A 19,432-nucleotide genomic window follows, 5' to 3' on the forward strand; every position below is an offset into this window, starting at 1 on the left:
GTTTCCAGGCCATTCCCATACTCACACAGTGGTCCACAAGCATCTAACATTGATTTTGCATAGAGGTCAATGGGCAACTTGGGATTTCCCTTGCAGATGCATTTCTCCCAAGGCCCAATTCTTTGATCTCCTTGCTGGCTCGCAATTGCTGGTTCACAAATTGGTTCTCATACAAAGAGGGCAAGGAGAGACCAAAGAAAGAGGCAGACCGCTCCAGATTGGTAGGTGGTAGGTTTAATAAGCAAGGGAACTTACATATGAGGCTTGTTTTGAGCAGCTGCAACATGAGTAGATCTCTACACCTGCCTGCCAGAATCTTAAAAGTTTCTACAGAGGCCTTAACTGGGTTCAATCATGTATACCATCCAGACGGTCTTAACAACACATTGCTCTTTCAAGGCTACATCCTTGAAAACAGCTCCGACTGTGGGAATGGTGGGCAGAACATACATTCCAAGGACAGGGGAGTGGGTGAGGAAGCTCCCACCAGCAGACATGTCCTCTCAGTGACCTCCTCCAACATTGCCAAAATTTAAATTATTTAAATAAATAATGAACTTGACATCCAGTCCCCCTGAGATGGAGCAGCAACTTCAACTTCTTCTGTCAATTTGAGGCTTTATATGACAACTCCAAGTCAAAATGGCCCAACTCTTGTACACTCTTCCTCCAGAATCCTGCATCGCCTGAACTCCAGTGGCCTGATTAGCTAGAAGATTTCTTGGTCTAGAATGTACTAGTTTCTAAAGCACATAGATGTGTGAGGTTGACACAGCAACCTTGCTTTCAATGGAGCGCGTTATAAAAAATGTCCATCTATGGCAGTATCTGTTCTCTGCTAGAGCATAGAGAATGGTAGCAAAAACATTCATTGCCAGTTATTTTATATCAACCCTCTCACAGTTGGTTTCCAGTGCAATCATGTGTTCCTCCAATAGGGGTTTGGTACAGTCATGCATCACTTAACGACGGGAAACTTTCTAAGAAATGTGTTGTTAAATGGTTTTGTCATCGTGCTAACATCATAGAGTGCACTTATACAAACCTGGATGGTATGGCCTACTACATACCTAGGATATATGGTACTGATCTTATGGGACCATTGTCATATATGACTTCTATCATTGGCTGAAGTGTTATTGTGCAGCACATGACCCATGACCATATAGGTGTTTTGTCTCTTATAGACTATATCCACTTACGAGCAGGAAAGAATAATTGTATCCATGGACATTTTTCCTCTCTGTCCATAATTTGACCACAAGTTCCTTCAGGACAAGGACTGTTCTCTTGGCATCCCTGAAAACATCTTCCACTAAGCCTTGTATTTAGGAAGCATTTGGTGAATTTGCCCAAATGAATTGAATCATTGGATTCCACATTTTATAAATCCATTGGCTAAAAAGAGTATTTACTAATCTCTTGGGGAAGACCATGATTGTTCTTGACAGCAGTAGGCAAATTATGAAAAATGAGGAAAATCACCAGAATGAGAGACCAAACTATGAGTCAAATACATTTGGGCTCCAACCAAAATGGCCAGGAGAAACTGTATTGGCTTCATGGGAAACCACTGGAACTGGATTTCATCTCCTGTCTTGAAAGAGAACCTTCATTTCCACAAACATGTTTTGGCTGGAACATGAAGACAGTGAGTGCCCTGGAGATATATTGGATTCAACAAGACTGTGCTGGTTGCAAATAATTTTATCCATGCAGTAAAAGAAAAATTGTGAAAGCTAAAATATTTAAAAGTTACCATGGAAGCTATCTCAAATACAAGCCTGTAGACTTACATATAAATTTGGCTAATTGTTGAATTTGGACATTCAAATGTCCAAATAATTCCCACTCTATCAGCTAAAACCTATTAAGATCTTGGTTTTGCCTTCAGAAAGTAGCTAATGAAATTCTTAGGGGAACTGAGACTCTGCTAGGATTTTTATGTAGCAATAACCCACTTAAACAGTGTTCCTAGCTTACTCAGAAGTTCAAAAATAATCACTACAAAACAAACTTACATGGTTCAAGATACATATCGCCATATACTAGTTTTGTTTTAATTTTGTTAAAATACACAGAGATAAGCACTAAAAATAATCATATAATGAAGATTATTATTCCTTTTCTTAACGACAAATGATTACAATTTAAACTGGTGTTAAGTTCTTCCTCTCAATATATCTTCCTCGACCATCAAGTACTTAGGACATTACTTTCCATATAAAATCATCCAATTAATACATTTTTCTTTCCTGGTGCCTATGCCCACCAGTACCTATTTACTGATTAAATAAGCATTTGCTCTTGACCAAATGATTGCCTCCCCAATTTCCTGGGAATTCTAGGCAAAAGAATAAATTTTTAAGACTTTTTATTATAGAAAATTTTAGACATACACTAAAGTAAATACAAATCATTAGTGTAAGATAAAGAGTCTCTGACAAGGAGACTTCCACTGACTTCAAAATCTTACTTGATAGAATTGTCAGTCAGTCCTTAACACAGCATCCCATTCTCCGTTCTCTTTTGTCCCCAACCTTGTTCTTTATTAGAATTCCAAGAGGGAGAGGAACAGGTGATGCTCTGCCTCCTCCTCAACTCCAATCTGGGATATTTCTTTCTGAACCATTCCTCACTCATCCTCACACCCAACTCAATGTCTCTTAATCTCAGGAGGAATTTTAGTAAATGAAAAGCAGCTCATTTTCTTCATTCATTCACCAGCTGTTTATGGTTATGTGCCAGGTACCGCAATAGTTAGTGGGGATTCTACACAGAAGTTGGACATGATTTCCATCTCACATGGAGCTAACTGGCTAATGAGGGAGAACAAAAGATAGACAATTGCAATAAGGTGTGACAAGTGCTATAATGGGGACACACGGCTCACTCTTAGAGTAGAGGGGAAGAGTCTATCCGGACAGGCAGAGGGGCTGGGTGGTCAGGCAGGATTGTTTGGAAGAAGTGATATCTCAGCAAAGATCTAAAGGATGATTAGAAATTAACCCAGCTGAAGATATAAGGGGAAAGTATTCAAGGCCGAGAGAATAGCACATACAAAGGGCCAGATGTATGACAGCTTGGTACATTTGAAAAAGTCAAAGTTCAAAATGGTTACAGCATAGAATCAGTATGGGGTGGGGACTTTGGGGGAGAGAATAAAGGAATAAATGAGGCTGAGAAGATAATTAGGGGCTAATTTTTGCATCACTTTGTACTTTAAGTGAAGGGAGTTTGGATTTTGTCTCGAGGGCCATGGGAACCATAGTTGAATAATGAAAAAATAATGAAATAATGGAAAAACAGGACTGTGACATAACCAGATTTGATTTTAGAGTGATCACTCCTGCCATACGTGAAGAACAGACTGAGCAGGAAGGTGGGAGAAGACAAGAAGAGGAGAGAGGGGACTTGTTAGAGGCTGTGGCAGTATTGCAGCTGAGAGATAATGGTGGCTTCCTCTGGGGTGGAGGGAGTGGAGATGGAGAGAGATGGAAGGATTCAAGGAGTACTGTAGAGGGGGAGGGGAATGAGACTTACTGAGCAGTTGGTTCTAGGAGGAGAAAGAAAAATCATTATGACGCTCAGGTTTCTGCTTGGCCAAGAGGGTAGATGGTGGTGCCACTTGCCAAGGAGTCCATGTTGAGTCTAGAGTTCCTGAGATATGTCAGTAGCCACATTGGGCCTTGGATGAACAAGACTAGATTGGACAAATGCAGATCACAGAAATCATCATGGAAGTTTGATGCCCAATTGCCTTGTTATTTTAATGTGTCCCATATTTGCACATTTGCCCCTTTATCATAGGCCACCAACTTGGTGAAGGAGAAATGAATCTGGGTTAGGAATCAGGAGACTTGGGTTCTTGTCCAAGCTCTGCCACTCAGAGGCTGTGCAGCCTGGAGGAAATCCCTTTCAGTCTCTGGGCTTCGTTATCTGCAGAATAACAAGATTAAATTTATCCCCGTTTTTTTTCAGTCCCAATATTCCATTGTTACGGTTCCAGTTAATCTATTCCCTGTTCATTGAAATTTACTCTTTCAAGATAAGCCATTAGTAAGACATTGAACACGAAATGTCAAGCAGTGAAAGTCCCTTTTTGTCTTTGATATCAGAAATAGTTAAAAAAAATCATTTTGATAGTAAAAAAGCATCTTGAGTCGTTATTAAGGTTCTTTGTTTAGTTATTCACCCAGATATTGGGAACTGTATTATTTAGTTTTTCCCGCTAATACAGCTACCTGCAACACATTACCTGAAATTTAAATACCCAAATTTTTAATACATAAGAAAATATCAATAAGCACTTAACTTTGAAATTATCTTACCATCTATTCTCTAGCATTATTTTAAATTACAAAAAAAGAAGAAAAACAGCAGTTTGCAACTTGTTTCATTATTCCTTCTGGAAGAGCTATATACCAGGTCTCATTTCTTGATAGTAATTTCCTTTGTCATGGTGAGTCCCTTGCAGAAAATATATCTGAAATAGCTTTGGAGACCGCTTCCTTCCACTGTTACACAGCCAGCAGGAGCAACCCGTCAACAAGGAACAAAATCAAAGCAAATTTGCTCCCACATCTCATTGAAACACCAGGCATATATATCTGACTGCTTCTAGAATATTTCCATTACCTAAGTTCACTGCCACCTCAACACAGTGGCACAATGTCTGGCACGTGGTAATAACAAGAGCTGCCATTATTGAGTCCTTAGTAATGCCAAGCACTGTGCTAGGAGCTTACCATACATATCTCAGTTAGTTCTCACATCAATCCTGTAAGGTGGCTTTTATTATTATCCCCATTGTACAGAGGAGAAAATTAAGACTCAGACAGTAACTTGCCCAAAGTCCCTTCACAAGTGAAAAGTGATAGAGCCTGGGGATCAAACCCAAGCCATCCAATGTCAGAGTCTAGGCCTTATCAACTGGTCTGCATGGCTTCTACATAAGCATTCAATGAGTATTATAGTTGAAAGCATGGGTAGATGAATGGATGTTATCATTTTCTCCCAACTCAGCTTGGCCTGAGTTCCTTGCTTCTATTATTGCACACTGTAGTCCTATGACAACCTATAGCTTAAAAGTGCTTCCTACACTATATCCTTTTGACCCAACGTACACATCAGGCCATATTGTAGGAGCAGTAGGGTCTCTGCTCTTCAGAGCCTACATTCTTGAAGAGGAGGTGGACAATAGACAAGTAAACACATAAACCAACAAAGGACTTGCAGATTGTGGAAAGTATTTGGAAGCCAATAAAAGAGGACAAGGGGATAGAAAGTGGTTGGGGAGAGAGCTATTTTCATTTGTCCTATTGCATCCTTCCCTCTAGCTCTTCCCACTGTCAGATTTCAATTGAGGGTCAGCTCTTGGAATCTTTTTTTTTCTTTTTTTGAGGAACTTTAGCCCTGAGCTAACTACTGCCAATCTTCCTCTTTTTGCTCAGGAAGACTGGCCCTGAGCTAACATCCGAGCCCATCTTCCTCTACTTTATATGTGGGATGCCTGCCTCAGCTTGGCGTGCCAAGCGTTGCCATGTCCGCACCCGGGATCCAAACCGGCAAATCCCGGGCCGCCGAAACAGAACGTGGGCGCTTAACCGCTGCACCGGCCCTTCTTGGAATCTTTATTATCACTATAGCCTCATAACTGGTTTCTTTGCTTCCAGGTTCTTTTCTCTGTCGTTTATCCTGATGACCTCTTAAGAATAATATTATTCATATGTTACTTTCTCATCTTGCCTTTTGCTATACACTGGGCTCAAACACCTCATCTTACATCCAAATCCTTCCATCATCTGGTTTCATCCTAGACATCCGAAAACATCTTTCTTCCGTCATCCATAGTGTACCCGAAGCATCTACCATGTGTTAGCCACAATACATTACCCAACACAAGCCGTCTGATTCTTTTGGCCAAGTTTCTTGTGTCCCCTACACATTCTTTTCTCATTCTCACATGTCTGATACCAGAATGGTCTTTTCTGCTCTGGCCACCTATCAAACTTTCCTTGTCTTTTAGAGGCCAGCTCAAGTCCCAGTTTTGCAGCTAAGTTTTCTCTATCTATGCCATTCCGCACTAACATCCTTAAAAAAAATTACATTAGTTTCCGTAGCTTTCAATTCCGTAGCTTCCTGTTCCAGCACATTGCTTTGCAATGCTCCCTAATCTTTGTATGAATGTGTGTGTTGTGCATGTTTGTGTGTTTGAAGGCCGTGCATTTGTTTAGGATAACAACTAGGTCTTATATTCCTTTCTTATTCTCTAGTGTCAACATCACAATAGCAGCAAAAATGCATTTAGCACTTACCACGTGAAAAGCACTGTGCTAAGTGTTTTACACTCTTTATTGCATCTCCCCACAGCTTTGGGAAGTCACCCTTATTACCCCCATTTGGCAGATAAGAAAACTAAGGCCTGGAGAAGTAAAGTGACTTGCATAAAGTCACACTGTTGGCAAATGGCAGACCTGGAATTTAAACCTAGAGTGTGTAGTTCCCAAGTCTTCAGCCTAACCTCTAAGCCATGCCGCCCAAACACAGCCATGTGCATCGTTTTGTAATTCCTATCCCAAGCTACTTCCCTAAAAGACTCAAGACTCTCCAGGAAAAGACACTGTGCTGGGGGCGGTATGGTGGGGAACAGAGGTGATGTGTACCTCCAGTGCAGGATTTTGTCTTTGAATGTCACTACTGTGAGGACTCAGTGGGGAGGAGCCACAGCCCCCATGTCTGACCGGGAGGCGACCCCTTGACTAAGGAATTGGTGGATAAGGAGGGAAAATACCTTAAAATCAAAGTTGTTGCACAGGACAGCAGTAAGAGTCACTTCAAGGTAAAGATGGCAAACACATCAAGAGGCTCAATCATACCATCAACATCAGGGAGTTCCCAGGAAGTTACTTGGGTTTCTCCTTGAAGGTCAGTGGATTTCTAACAAACCTGCTCTGAAAGAACTGGAAATGGAGGAAGGAGGTGCGATGGATGTTTATCAAGAACAAACAGCAAGCCTTTCAACAGTTTAACATTCTTTTAATTCTTTTCCTTTTTCTTAATCCTTTCCTATTTTATTTTTTTACTTTTTTCCTTCTTTTTCTCCCCAAAGCCCCCCGGTACATAGTTGTACATTCTAGTTGTGAGTGCCTCTGGCTGTGCTATGTGGGACGCCACCTCAGCATGGCCTGATGAGCGGTGCCATGTCCACGCCCAGGGTTCGAACCAGCAAAACCCCGGGCCACCGAAACGGAGCGCATGAACTTAACCACTCGGCCACGGGCCGGTCCCCTCTTCCTATGTTTAAAAACACTTCTTTTATAATGTGATGTTGAATGCTGACTTGAAGCAGGTTCCCATCTCTGAGAGTCTGCCTTTATAACATCTGGTATTTTGAATCTCAGAGCTTATTACTCATTTTCATTGGTTTTCCTCTTGCTGAGTTCTGTGATCCAACTCCAGCCTTCTTCATTTTGCCCTCTCCTTTTTATAAAGTTTATGTGGATACTGTGGGAGAAACTCACCTTTTCTAGAACTTGGCATTTTCAGGCTTGTGTGGGATGGGCTTGGTGGATGGGAGTGCACCCAGGGACTGCTTCACCGCTGGACCTTCATTGCGCGCCTCAGTCCATTAGGATCCCATAACAAAATACCACAGAGTGGCTTGCTTCTAAACAAACATTTATTCTCACAGTTTTGGAAGCTGGAAGCCTGAAATCAGGGTGCCAGAAGGGTCAGATGAGAGCTCTCTTCCTGGCTGCAGACTTCTTGTGTTCTCATGTGATGGAAAGAGAAAGGGATCTTTCTGGAGCCCCTTTTATAAAGACACTAATGCCATTCATGAGGGCTCCACCCTCATGACATAATCACCTCCCAGAAGCCCCACCTCCAAATACCATCACCTTGGGAGTTAAGATTTTGACATATTAATTTGGGCTGGGGGAGGCGCAGGGCGAGGGGAAGAGGATGAGGAGGACAACGAAACACACAAAGATTCTGACCATCGCAGTGAGAGATGAAAGTTTTCAGAGGACTAAAAGGGGACAAGAAAAGGTATTTCCTTAACTTGAACATCCCTTTAAAATCTGATGGCCTGGATCAAAGGAAGAAAAATCAGGTTGGAAGTGAGAATAATCCAAGGTAATAGTAATAATCTGCCCCAAGGGTCTCTTTACTGAAGAGACAATGCATTTTAAGAGTCTTAAAAATCCTGTTGAGGGGCTGGCCTGGTGGTGCAGCAGTTAAGTTCGCACGTTCCACTTCTTGGCAGCCCGGGGTTTACTGGTTCGGATCCTGGGTGCGGACATGGCACCACTTGGCAAAAGCCATGTAGTGGTGGGCGTCCCACGTATAGAGTGGAGGAAGATGGGCATGGATGTTAGCTCAGGGCCAGTCTTCCTCAGCAAAAAAAAAGAGGAGGATTGGTAGTAGTTAGCTCAGGGCTAATCTTCCTCAAAAAAAAAAAAAATCCTGTTGGAAGATCCTAGATAATAAAGAAAGGAGGCCATACAGAAGCATCTGCAACAGAACACCGCTATCTTTTGATTTTGTTTACATTTTTTGGCCTGGGGATGAATTTTAAATAGTAATTGTCTATGCCAGTTACATTATAAGCAATATATTTGTAAAGTCTGTTAATTTTTTTTAAAAAGCACCATACAATAGGAATGTGAAATACAAATAAAAACATAAAAATCATATACAAGAAAAATGGTCATCAACATACCCAAAATTTAAATGACTATCAAGTTGAGTGTACATCTCAGTAACTAACTCAAAAAGAAATTTTTAATCAGTTGTAAAGTTCTGAATTTGATGACATCATCTGCCATACAAAGAAAATTATTTCCACTTTGTTTTTCGTGAGAATTTCCTCAGCACCCTGTGTTTCCCCAAGCATATACCTAACACAAACACTTTGTGCAAACTTAGGGAGGTTTCCCCTTATTTCTTAATATGAAAACTCAAATATCATCCCAGGCGTATTGCCCAGTATCCAGTAGTCTATTGAGTTCAACATGTTGAGACGTTCTGATTTTGATTAAAACAAATGTGAGAAATTCATGAATGTACTGTTTCCTTCAAGTCGTTCCTAAATGCCTCACGTGGCCGTTACCAACAAGCACACAGTTATTTAATTATGTTCTGAGCAGATGAAGCCAGCAGAGTGTAAGGTGATAGCCTTGAAGAATAAGGGTTCAAAGACAGCATCTCACCCGGGAGCCATGTCCTCACACAGACCCTGAATCCTAAGCTACACCCATTTAGCAATCTGAGAATCAACGTCTCCAAGTAGACGCACTTCAATAACATGCCTTGAGAGGAGACAAAAATCACTGGATTGTCTCTTTCTTTCATGCACTACCAAGCTTCTATGAATGACATGCTTTTGGTCTTTCCTTAGCTGCTTTTAATAGGTTTAAAACCCTGAGGCTGCTGATATGTGATTATATAAACATATTTTTTCCAGATATACATTTTCTCAAGTCTAAATAAATAGCACATATTCAGTTTGTAATTGGCTTTTATCAGGAGTCACTCTTCTCACTTAAAAACAGTCTAGGCTTTGTTGTTCGCAAAGTCCTTTTTAAAAGAAGAAAAAAATATGTATTAAAGGTACAGTAAGCTTTAGTGTCTTATGTCAATTGTTCTCTGCCAAGAATCCCATTTTAAATGTTTTATTTTCCCCCCCAAAGTTGTATAAAGGAACAAAGTGGTTATTATTCTTTAAATCTAAGTTTTAAACAGCCTAATGAGTGGAGCCAATTGAAGTAAGTCATAATTGCTAAACAGGATTAAGTTTACAACAGCCTTGTGAAAGTCTGCAGAGAGACACAACACAAAGACAGACCTCCACAACGGAAATGCATTTGTATGTAGCTGCCGCCCCAAGACTCTTTTCTCTAAAATGCTCGTATTATGAATCAATGCGCGTAAAACAGTAACCTTCGCGGTCCTGCCTTCTCACTTGATCCATATTATTTATGTTCCACACTCTGGCAAACATTTTCAAATAGTAAGACTCACATGCCACCAACAGTGATGTACAATCAGGCTGAATTACTTTCTCCTGCATTAGGAAATTAGGCCAATCCCACTCTGTCCTACTCATTTGTACACCCTTTGTACAACACAATTTATCTTCAGACTAATGGATTTTACGCAGGTGATCAAAAGTTGTGGGCTTACTTCTCGATTCAATTAGCTAAATTATTTCTTACCATTTCCAATCATAGCCTAAGGCTCCACAAGGCAGCAATTTAAAAATTTAAAAGTGGAACCATTCATGCTCAGACATCAGACCTGTAGTCAGAAAAGCCCAAGCTCTGATAAGATCCAGAGAAGAAAGGCACAATACGCAGGTGAGTTGGAACAGCTGCCAGCCTGCCTGTTCAATTTCGTAAGCCCTCAGCCCCCAACTATTTACTTGCACTCACACTTGGGGTTTTAATAAAGCCTGAGCGATGTTTCTTTGGGGCAATGTTTCTCAACAAGTTTGTTGTCTGAACACTATTCCTGCCAGATGCTGAGGAAAACGGGGTTCAGTGGTCTAATAAGTTTGGGAAATGTGCATTTCACAAAGCTCATTAGCATATTAGAAGCTCCCCGAAGTCCTACATAAACTTTTAACTTGGCTGAGTTCACTTAACTGAGCCCCGTTTCCCAAAATTAACAGGCCACAGAATCTCATTTTCAACAGAACATTCCACGGAACCAACGTTCTGCCAAGATTCACTTTGGGAAACCTGATTTTAGAGTGTCAAGTTGGCTTTCTGCTTACGTTGTCTTTATTAATTCAAGTTGGACAATGTGTTGTAAATAATCCACTGTGCCTTTGTGGAGAGCACCACAATCTCTGGAGTTTGGTGGACGCTGTAAATTTTTACACAAATTGGAATTTCTCTTGGTGCTTAAACAACTTGCTAATTTTTTGTTTGAAGCATGCATTCTCTGTTACATTCCTCCCTGGTGCATAGAGTGAAGGTTTTCAGCATGTCTCCTGTTGACCTGGTACTTGTAACTGTTACAAATGCTTAATTTTCACCCAATACTGAACCTCACTTAACAGTCTCTGCTTGACTAATATCAAGGAAAACAAAGTGAAATGTTTATTACTCAGCCTTACGCTATTGAATCCAGTCCCAAGCCTTCCATGGCAAAGACACACACTTGATTAATTACACTAAGCCTCATAGATCTCATTTCCCTCTTTATAGTCAAGTAACATCCTCAGAACACGACATTCCACGTGATCAAGCTGCCTCAATGCTATAGACCCTGAACTCTCCAAATCCAGAAAGCTGCAGCATCTCCATCATCAATGTGATTCAGCGAGGACCCAGCATAATAAAGTTTTAGCTCCAAAATGCTAAGTTTTGCCAGAGCATATGGGATTATAAAAGCAAATGTGTATTCTGCATAATATTATGTCACATTATCGGGCACATTTTTTAAAAAGGCAACACCCACAGGTCTGAGCAACTTCAGTTTTATGCAAATTCTGTAAGCACTAAGACGTGCTTACTTGTCACTTTTTTGTTGTATCAGCACAGCGCCCCAGGGAAGAATCGTGTCTCACTTTCCTTTGCCATTATTAGTGTCTACCTTTGCAGATATTCTCCCCACTTGCTAAAGGACTTCTGTTTCTGCACAAGAGTTCTCGATTCATATCCTTCTTTTGTGACTGGCAGAGAGAAGCTTCTGTGAGTACAATGATGCAACTCAATGCTCCTTGGGAATTCAATATGCTGTACCATTGATGCCCAACCCCACACGCTTTTTATAATCAAAGCCATCATCTTTTTATTATGTCTTGGACTTGAGGAGGCCTGAAAGCAGATGTAACTCATGATGACCTGACTTCAATGGGAGAATGAACCAGGTGGCTAATTGTCTCTAAAACAAATACACTGATAATTAGCAGGAGAGCACAATGCAACAGAAGCCTGACCACCAACCTTTATTTAAGTTAAGCAAATGGGGTGAGCAAATGATGCAGCTGCACCGCACTTTGACAAGTTAATAAGGGAGCCATACTTCATCTCGTCAGCCACACTAGCCAAAGCGTGCCCTCAGGACTTGGTATCAATGATACTAAAACTGTGAACTTGGGAAATTGTCAAGGTTCACAGTGAAAATCCCTTGTCTGAGTACTTGGTGGAGCCAGGGTTTAAGGTGCTAGATTATCTCACCTATGGAATGCTGGGGTCAAAGCCAAGACAATAGAAAGATGGTGAGAGTTCACCCATACACACTGGAAGTGCTAATAATTTGGGCTCTCTAAGAGTGCAAACTTAGTGATAACATCATTGCAAATTTCATTTTTCTAAGTTTAGATTACTCAGCTTGGATTGGCTGATGTCTAGATCAGGGTTCAGAAAACTTCCTGTAAAGGGCCACATAGTAAATGTTATAGGTATTGTGGGCCTTATAGTTTCAGTTGAAGTTACTTAGCTCTGCCATTTTATCACTAAAGCAGCCATAGACATGTCATAAATAAATTAGTCTAGCTGTATTCCAATAAAATTTTATTTATGGACCCAAATTAAATTTCGTATAATTTTCACGTCAAGAAATATTATTCTTCTTTTGATTTTTTTCAAACATTTACAAATGTAGGAACAATCCTTAGTTTGCAGGCCATACAAAAAAAGGCTGGGTTTGACCTATGGGCTGTAAGTTTGATGACCTCGGGCCTAGATTAATTGATTGAGCTGGAGTTAAGATTTTAGAGATAGCTTGGAGTTACTCTCTCTTGGTTTTCTACTTATCTGTTTTTTAGCTGTGCGAGAGAATCCAGCTCTGGAGGGAGTTAGAATCAAGGCATGGGAAAGGGATATTCAAACTACTTGATCCAATAAACACATGTTGATCATCTGCTGTACGAGTCACAGGTTTTGAAGGGCACAGACTCTGAAGGATGTTATAATTCAGAGTTCCAGTTGGAAATGGACCACCCTGGGGTTCAGGCTAAGAGATGCTTCTCTGGATAACTTATCAATAGGTATTAAATTACACAGATTCTTTAGCCCAAATACTTCATTTCTGGGATCGATCCTAAACAAAAAATTAAAATTTCATGCAAAAATTGAAGAACAACATCAAGGATATTTATTACAGTATTGTTTGCAAAAACAAAAAAATTAGAAGCAAACTAAGTGTCAAACAATAGAAACAGTTAATTCATAGTAATATTTTATAAAACGGATTGTATTGTAGCCATTAAAAGTGTGATACATAAGGCTATGTATTGCCATGAGAGGACAGTCATCTTGAGGGGTGAGCATGTAACAAAAGAATAAAGACAAAATGACCTAATTTTTGTTTTTAGAATTACAGAAAATATCTAGGAGCGTGGAACCAAGAGGCAGTGTAGGGTGGGTTTATGACTGATTCTTGATTTTTTTCTCCCTCTGTGTTATATTTTCTAATTGTTTTTAATACTTTCATTCATTCACTGCATATTTATTAAGCACTTACTATGTTCTAGGCCCTGGCTTTCCACGGTGGAAATGTTATATTTCGTAATTTTTTCAAAAGCTAAAAATTTAAAAGAAGAGGTGGTCCTGAAGAGTTAGCGTAAGAATGCTTACAAGCAGTTGACAGCAGGCACATGGGAGCCCACATCGTAGAAGAGACACTGAGAAGGATGGGGACCAGAGAGCACGAGGAAGAGGCAGCTGGGAACTGGGGTTCTGAGAGGGCTAAGCTACACAGGTAGCAATTGTTAGCAATATTGCATGTAACTCTGTCACTCTTTGTACTATTTTTCAAAACCAACACTTGTATCCATCTCCCAACCTTATCAAGAGGCCGATGGATGAGGCTCTTAAGTCATGGCAAAGATCTAGCCAAATAACACAGGCCTGTGATGTCCCTTTCTCCTAAGAGAGAGGAAAAAAAATGAGAGAAAGAGAGAAATGGGGAGTCTATGTATTCAATCTGGGGATCTTCCTGAAAAAAAAAAAAGAAAACCTAGTGACTGAATAGAGTATTCTCATCATAGTAGAGTCTAGACTGCACTGGATTGTTTGGGCTAATTTTGACATCTTTTGTCAAGCAGAGTGTATTTTAAGGCACATACAGCAAGTACCATCTCTTTTGATGGAGAAGTGAAAAAGCAAACACTGCTATGTTTTCCTACAGGCTGCTTTGACTTGTTGCTCTCACTGAGGTGTGTAATCTTTTCAGATGCTGAGCTTCAATATTTGTTCTTCTGACACTGAGGTACATCAGTCGTTTTTGACTGCATTTGAGGTTGTACCTGCTGTGTCGCTCAGAAAACCGATGAGATAAGAAGTATTTACGGGGTTATTTGAACATACGGGCATACAATCCTAAGACCATTGTGAATCACATATTTATTTCAGCTATGAGATTTTTATTATGAAGACGTAGTTACAACAAAAATGGAACCTGAATACCACAAAGCGTTACTTTCGGTGAGTTCTTGTGTGAATTCAGACAGCTGGATGTAGCTTCAACGGCACTGACGCCTTATTGAAAGCATGTTTACTGAAGATATACGATGGTCTTTCCATGGAGAGGAACTAGAGATCGGAAAGAACTGAGGAACTCCATAAGTACAACTGATACTGCACCTCCCACTTTGTCTCCATCGTTCCTGCTCCCACACACATACAGAGTGTCTATTTCACTGCCTGCATCTCTCTCTTCCCATTGACATTGGATAATTCTCCTCCAGCCTCCTAAAATAATAGTTCTGGTGTGTGGCTGGCTGACAACCCAACATACAATCAAAACCATGCTGGCCGGATATGTGTAACTGCTTCTCAGCCTTTGCTGATCCATCTGTCACCTTCCGTACATTGGGCTGGAAAAAGCATTCAGTGAGCAGAGCAAGTCTACCACGCATGTGTGCATATACACACCACACACACACACACAGACACACACTCACTCACTTGCCCTGTACAGAGACTATGTGTATGTGTATATTTATCTAGAACATAAGCCAATATTTTTCAACAACAGTTTTACTTTCGTTTATACAACAGTTTTTTTTTTTTCTCTTAATTTCAAAATAAGCTATCCCTTTCTGGCAAAAGAGAAACCTGAAATGTTGCTTTCGTCACTGCCATTTTTAAAAAGACGCTAATCTGCACTCCAAGGTGAACCAGGCTGGGGCACAAATATTTGCCTCAGCTATCTTGCTTCTACCCACACACAAAGGAGCAACAATAGTAGGAACAAAAGAGAAACCTAGAAACAGTTGCTTTAGTTTTTCATATAACACTTAATTTTCTCATTAATGTATGAAAATTCTCCAGAGGCTGGTTAGGAGCTTGCATTGCTATTTTTATTTTTATCAATAATAATAGTGGTTTTTATTCAGCACTTCTTTTCCAGGGAGCACTGAGAAGTTTATGCAAATCACCTTTTCATCCTCATGCCATCTTTGAGGCACAGCCAAAGGGTAAATCATTTTATCCCAATTGAAAAGATAAAAAGATATTGGTAGAGATGTCAGCACAGGGGAGGATAACTGGCCCGAGATTTGATTTGAGGTTTTACTATGCGCTCCTCCAACCATTTCTCTCTCCAGCCATTGCCACTCTGGCAAACAGAGAGATCTCTTTACAAAGTAAGTTAGGTTAGGTCGTTCCCCTCCTTGTACTGTGACTGCAACACCTTGCCTGATCTGTCTGTCTCTGGAAACTTATCTCATGCCTCCTTCCTTCACTATGCTCCAGTGTTACTGGCTGCCTAGGATTGGGTACCTTTGAATCATCTCCAGAGACGAGAATTCATGCGAGACCCATTTATTAGAAAGTCCAGGAAAAGCCAGTAGGAGAATGAGGAAGTGGGTCCAGGAAATGAAGGACACAGAGAAAGAGTGAGAAATCAAGCAAAGTCCCAATGAGGACAACTTCAGCTCAGTTTTGCAGGGGAGGTCTGGGGAGGGGCTCCTATCGCAGCAAGGGAGATGGGGAATTTATACCCCCACACACATCAGTCATTGGTAAAGGGCTGGCCTGAAGGATGTACATACCCAGAACTTCCAGCTCTTGGGGTTTGCAGGGAAAGTGAATTCTGGCAGCCTGAAGGCAGCCCTCCAACAAAGAGATGCAGGTGCTGCTACTGGGAGGGAAAGCCCAGCAGAGGCGGATGAATCTAAACAGATAAGGGCAGAGAAGTGACAGCGCCTGCTACACTGGGTTTCTGTTCCAAAAGCACTTCATGGAGGTGTCTCGAGCTTCATCAACGTCTGCTCTGCTCTGGACCTCTCTCCTCCTAGTCCTTTGCGTGAGTGCCTTCTTTTCCTTTAAATAGTCCCTGCTTCATCTACAGGTTCAACGCAATCCCAATAAGAATGCCAAAGACATGCTTCACAGAAATAGAACAAAGAATCCCAAAATTCATATGGGGCAAGAAAAGACCCTTAATAGCTAAAGCAATCCTGAGAAAAAAGAACAAAGCAGGAGGCATCACAATCCCTGACTTCAAAATATACTACAAAGCCATAGTAATCCAAACAGCCTGATTCTGGTACAAAAACAGACACACATATCATGGAACAGAATTGAAAGCCCAGCAATAAAACCACACTTCCATGGACAATTAATTCTCAACAAAGGAGCTAAGAAGATACAATAAACGGTATTGGGAAAACTCTACAGCCACATGCAAAAGAATGAAAGTAGACCATTATCTTACACCATACACAAAAATTAACTCAAAATGGGTTAAAGACTTGCAGGTAAGAAGTGAAACCATAAAACTCCTAGAAGAAGACATAGGCAGTACACTCTTTGACATTGTTCTTAGAAGGATCTTTTTTAATACCATGTCTACTCGGGTAAGGGAAACAAAAGAATAAATAAACAAATGGGACTTCATCAGACTAAAGAGCTTCTGCAAGGCAAAGAAAACCAGGAACAAAATGAAAAGACATCCCACCAACTGGGAGAAAATATTTGCAAATCATATATTCAACAAGGGGTCAATCTCCAAACTATATGAAGGACTCACAACTCAACGACAAAAAAACAAAAAACCTGATCAAAAACTGGGCAGAGGATATGAACATACATTTTTCCAAAGAAGATATACAGATGGCCAACAGGCACATGAAAAGATGTTCACCATCACTAATCATTAGGGAAATGCAAATCAAAACTACAATGATATATCACCTTACACCTGTTAGAATGGCTATAATCACTAAGACGAAAAACAACAAATGTTGGAGAGGATGTGGAGAAAAGGGAACCCTCATACACTGCTGGTGGGAATGCAAACTGGTGCAGCCGCTATGGAAAGCAGTATGGAGATTCCTCAAAATATTAAAAATAGAAATACCATGTGACCCAACTATCCCACTACTGGGTATTTATCCAAAGAACCTGAAATCAACAATCCAAAGAGACTTATGCACCCTTACGTTCATTGCAGCATTACGCACAATAGTCAAGATGTGGGAGCAACCCAAGTGTCCACTGACTGATGAATGGATAAAGAAGATGTGGTGTATATATATACAGTGGAATACTACTCAGCCATAAAACAGATAAAATCGTCCCAATCGCAATAACATGGATGCAACAATATGGAAGGTATTATGCTAAATGAAATAAGCCAGACAGAGAAAGACAAACACCATTTGATTTCGCTCATGTGGAAGATAAACAAACACATGGACAAAGGGAACAGATTAGTCATTACCAGAGGGGAAGGTGTTTGAGGGGGGTGGGCATATGGGATAAAGGGGCACATATATATGGTGACAGATAAATAATAACATGCAACTGACATTTCACAATGTTGTAAACTATTATGACCTCAATAAAAATTTTTTTAAGTGGAGAATAAAAAAAAATAGCCTCTGCTTGATTTTCACCTCCCCTGCTCTCCTATAAATGAAGGTGGAATTTTCTCTGTTTAAAGTAAGCTCTCCATTGCCCTGCTTTATCCTTCTTAGTACTTAGCACAATCAGTCATGGTTCGCTTGCTTCCTGTCGAAGAGTAAAATGTAAGCCACATGAGGACAGAGATTTTGTTTGTCTTGCTCCCCACTGTATCCTGAGCACCTGGCCCAGCTTCTAATACCCACAGTGCGCTCACTTAACCAGTACTTCTTGAAGAAGTGAATAATTGAAACACATTTTTCCTTTTCATGCAATAATTTCAAGCATTCTACTACGGGTAACAATTCATTTTAAGATACCCAAAAACAAACTCAGAAGAATAGAAAATATTCCCCGGTATTAAAAGCCTAAACTTGACATTTATATATTAACAAACAAAGCCAAAAATAATTTGAATGTAATCAAAACAAAAAAGTAAGTTAAATACGAAAGTTTCTCTCTCTACAATTGAGTGGAAAAGTTGACAAATGGTAGAAATGAGAAAACTAAAAAAAGGATTGGGGGAGGGATGCTTCTATTTTTATAAACCAGATTGTTTCTAAACTGGGCCATGGGAACTTCTTTCACACATAATGTTTATTTTTATATTACACTCTCCCCTAAAAATAAGGTGTTTACCATGTGAGCTGAGCACACTCAAGTTTTCTGTGGTACATGGATGCAAACATGACCCCAATTCCTTCCTCCCTGCATCCAATGGGAGTTCGCATCTCCTCCCACCAAGAGGCATTATCTATTTCCCCTCCTCTTGAATCTGGGTTTGCTTTTGCCAGTAGAATGAGGTCAAAGTGATAACGTTCCAGTTCAGACCTCAGGCCTCAAGAGAACTTCCAGGCTTCTACTCTTTATTGGAACCCTGCCATGGCCATGTGGACAAGTCTAGACTGACCTGCGAGAACGATAAGAGACCACATGACCAAGCTGATTTGTCCTGGCCATGGCCATGGTAGACCAGCCAGCCCCAACCCACCCTCCGGCTGACCACAAGAACACGAGTGAGCCCAGCCGAGATGGGCCAAGTCCAGCCCAGGTCAGTGGATCCACCGACTTGTCAAGCAGATACATCGACTTGTCAGGAATAATAAATGATTATTATTTTTAGCTACTAAGTTTTAAAGAGGGTTGTTCCACTACACCATTTAACTAAAACACTTCCCCAATCATTATCCCTTTTTTTAAAAGATTGGCACCTGAGCTAACATCTGTTGCCAATCTTCTTTTTTTTTCCTTCTTCTTGTCTCCAAAAGCCCCCCAATACATTGATGTATATTCTAGTTGTAGGTCCTTCTGGCTCTGCTATGTGGGACACCACCTCAGCACGGCTTGATGAGCTGTGCTAGGTCCACCCCCAGGATCCGAACAGGCAAAACCCTGGGCCAAGGAAGGGGAGCACACAAACTTAACCGCTAAACCACAGGCCAGCCCCTCAATCATTATCTTAGAAAAAGCAGTTGAACCCGAATCTCACAACAGCTTTGGCACATCCCTATTGTTATTGCTGTTGTGGTGGTTTTCAAGTCGGTCTAAGAGAAGATGCCATCTCA

The sequence above is a fragment of the Equus przewalskii genome, chromosome 15, assembly GCF_037783145.1.
Source record: "Equus przewalskii isolate Varuska chromosome 15, EquPr2, whole genome shotgun sequence".
In the NCBI taxonomy this organism is placed as follows: domain Eukaryota; kingdom Metazoa; phylum Chordata; class Mammalia; order Perissodactyla; family Equidae; genus Equus; species Equus przewalskii.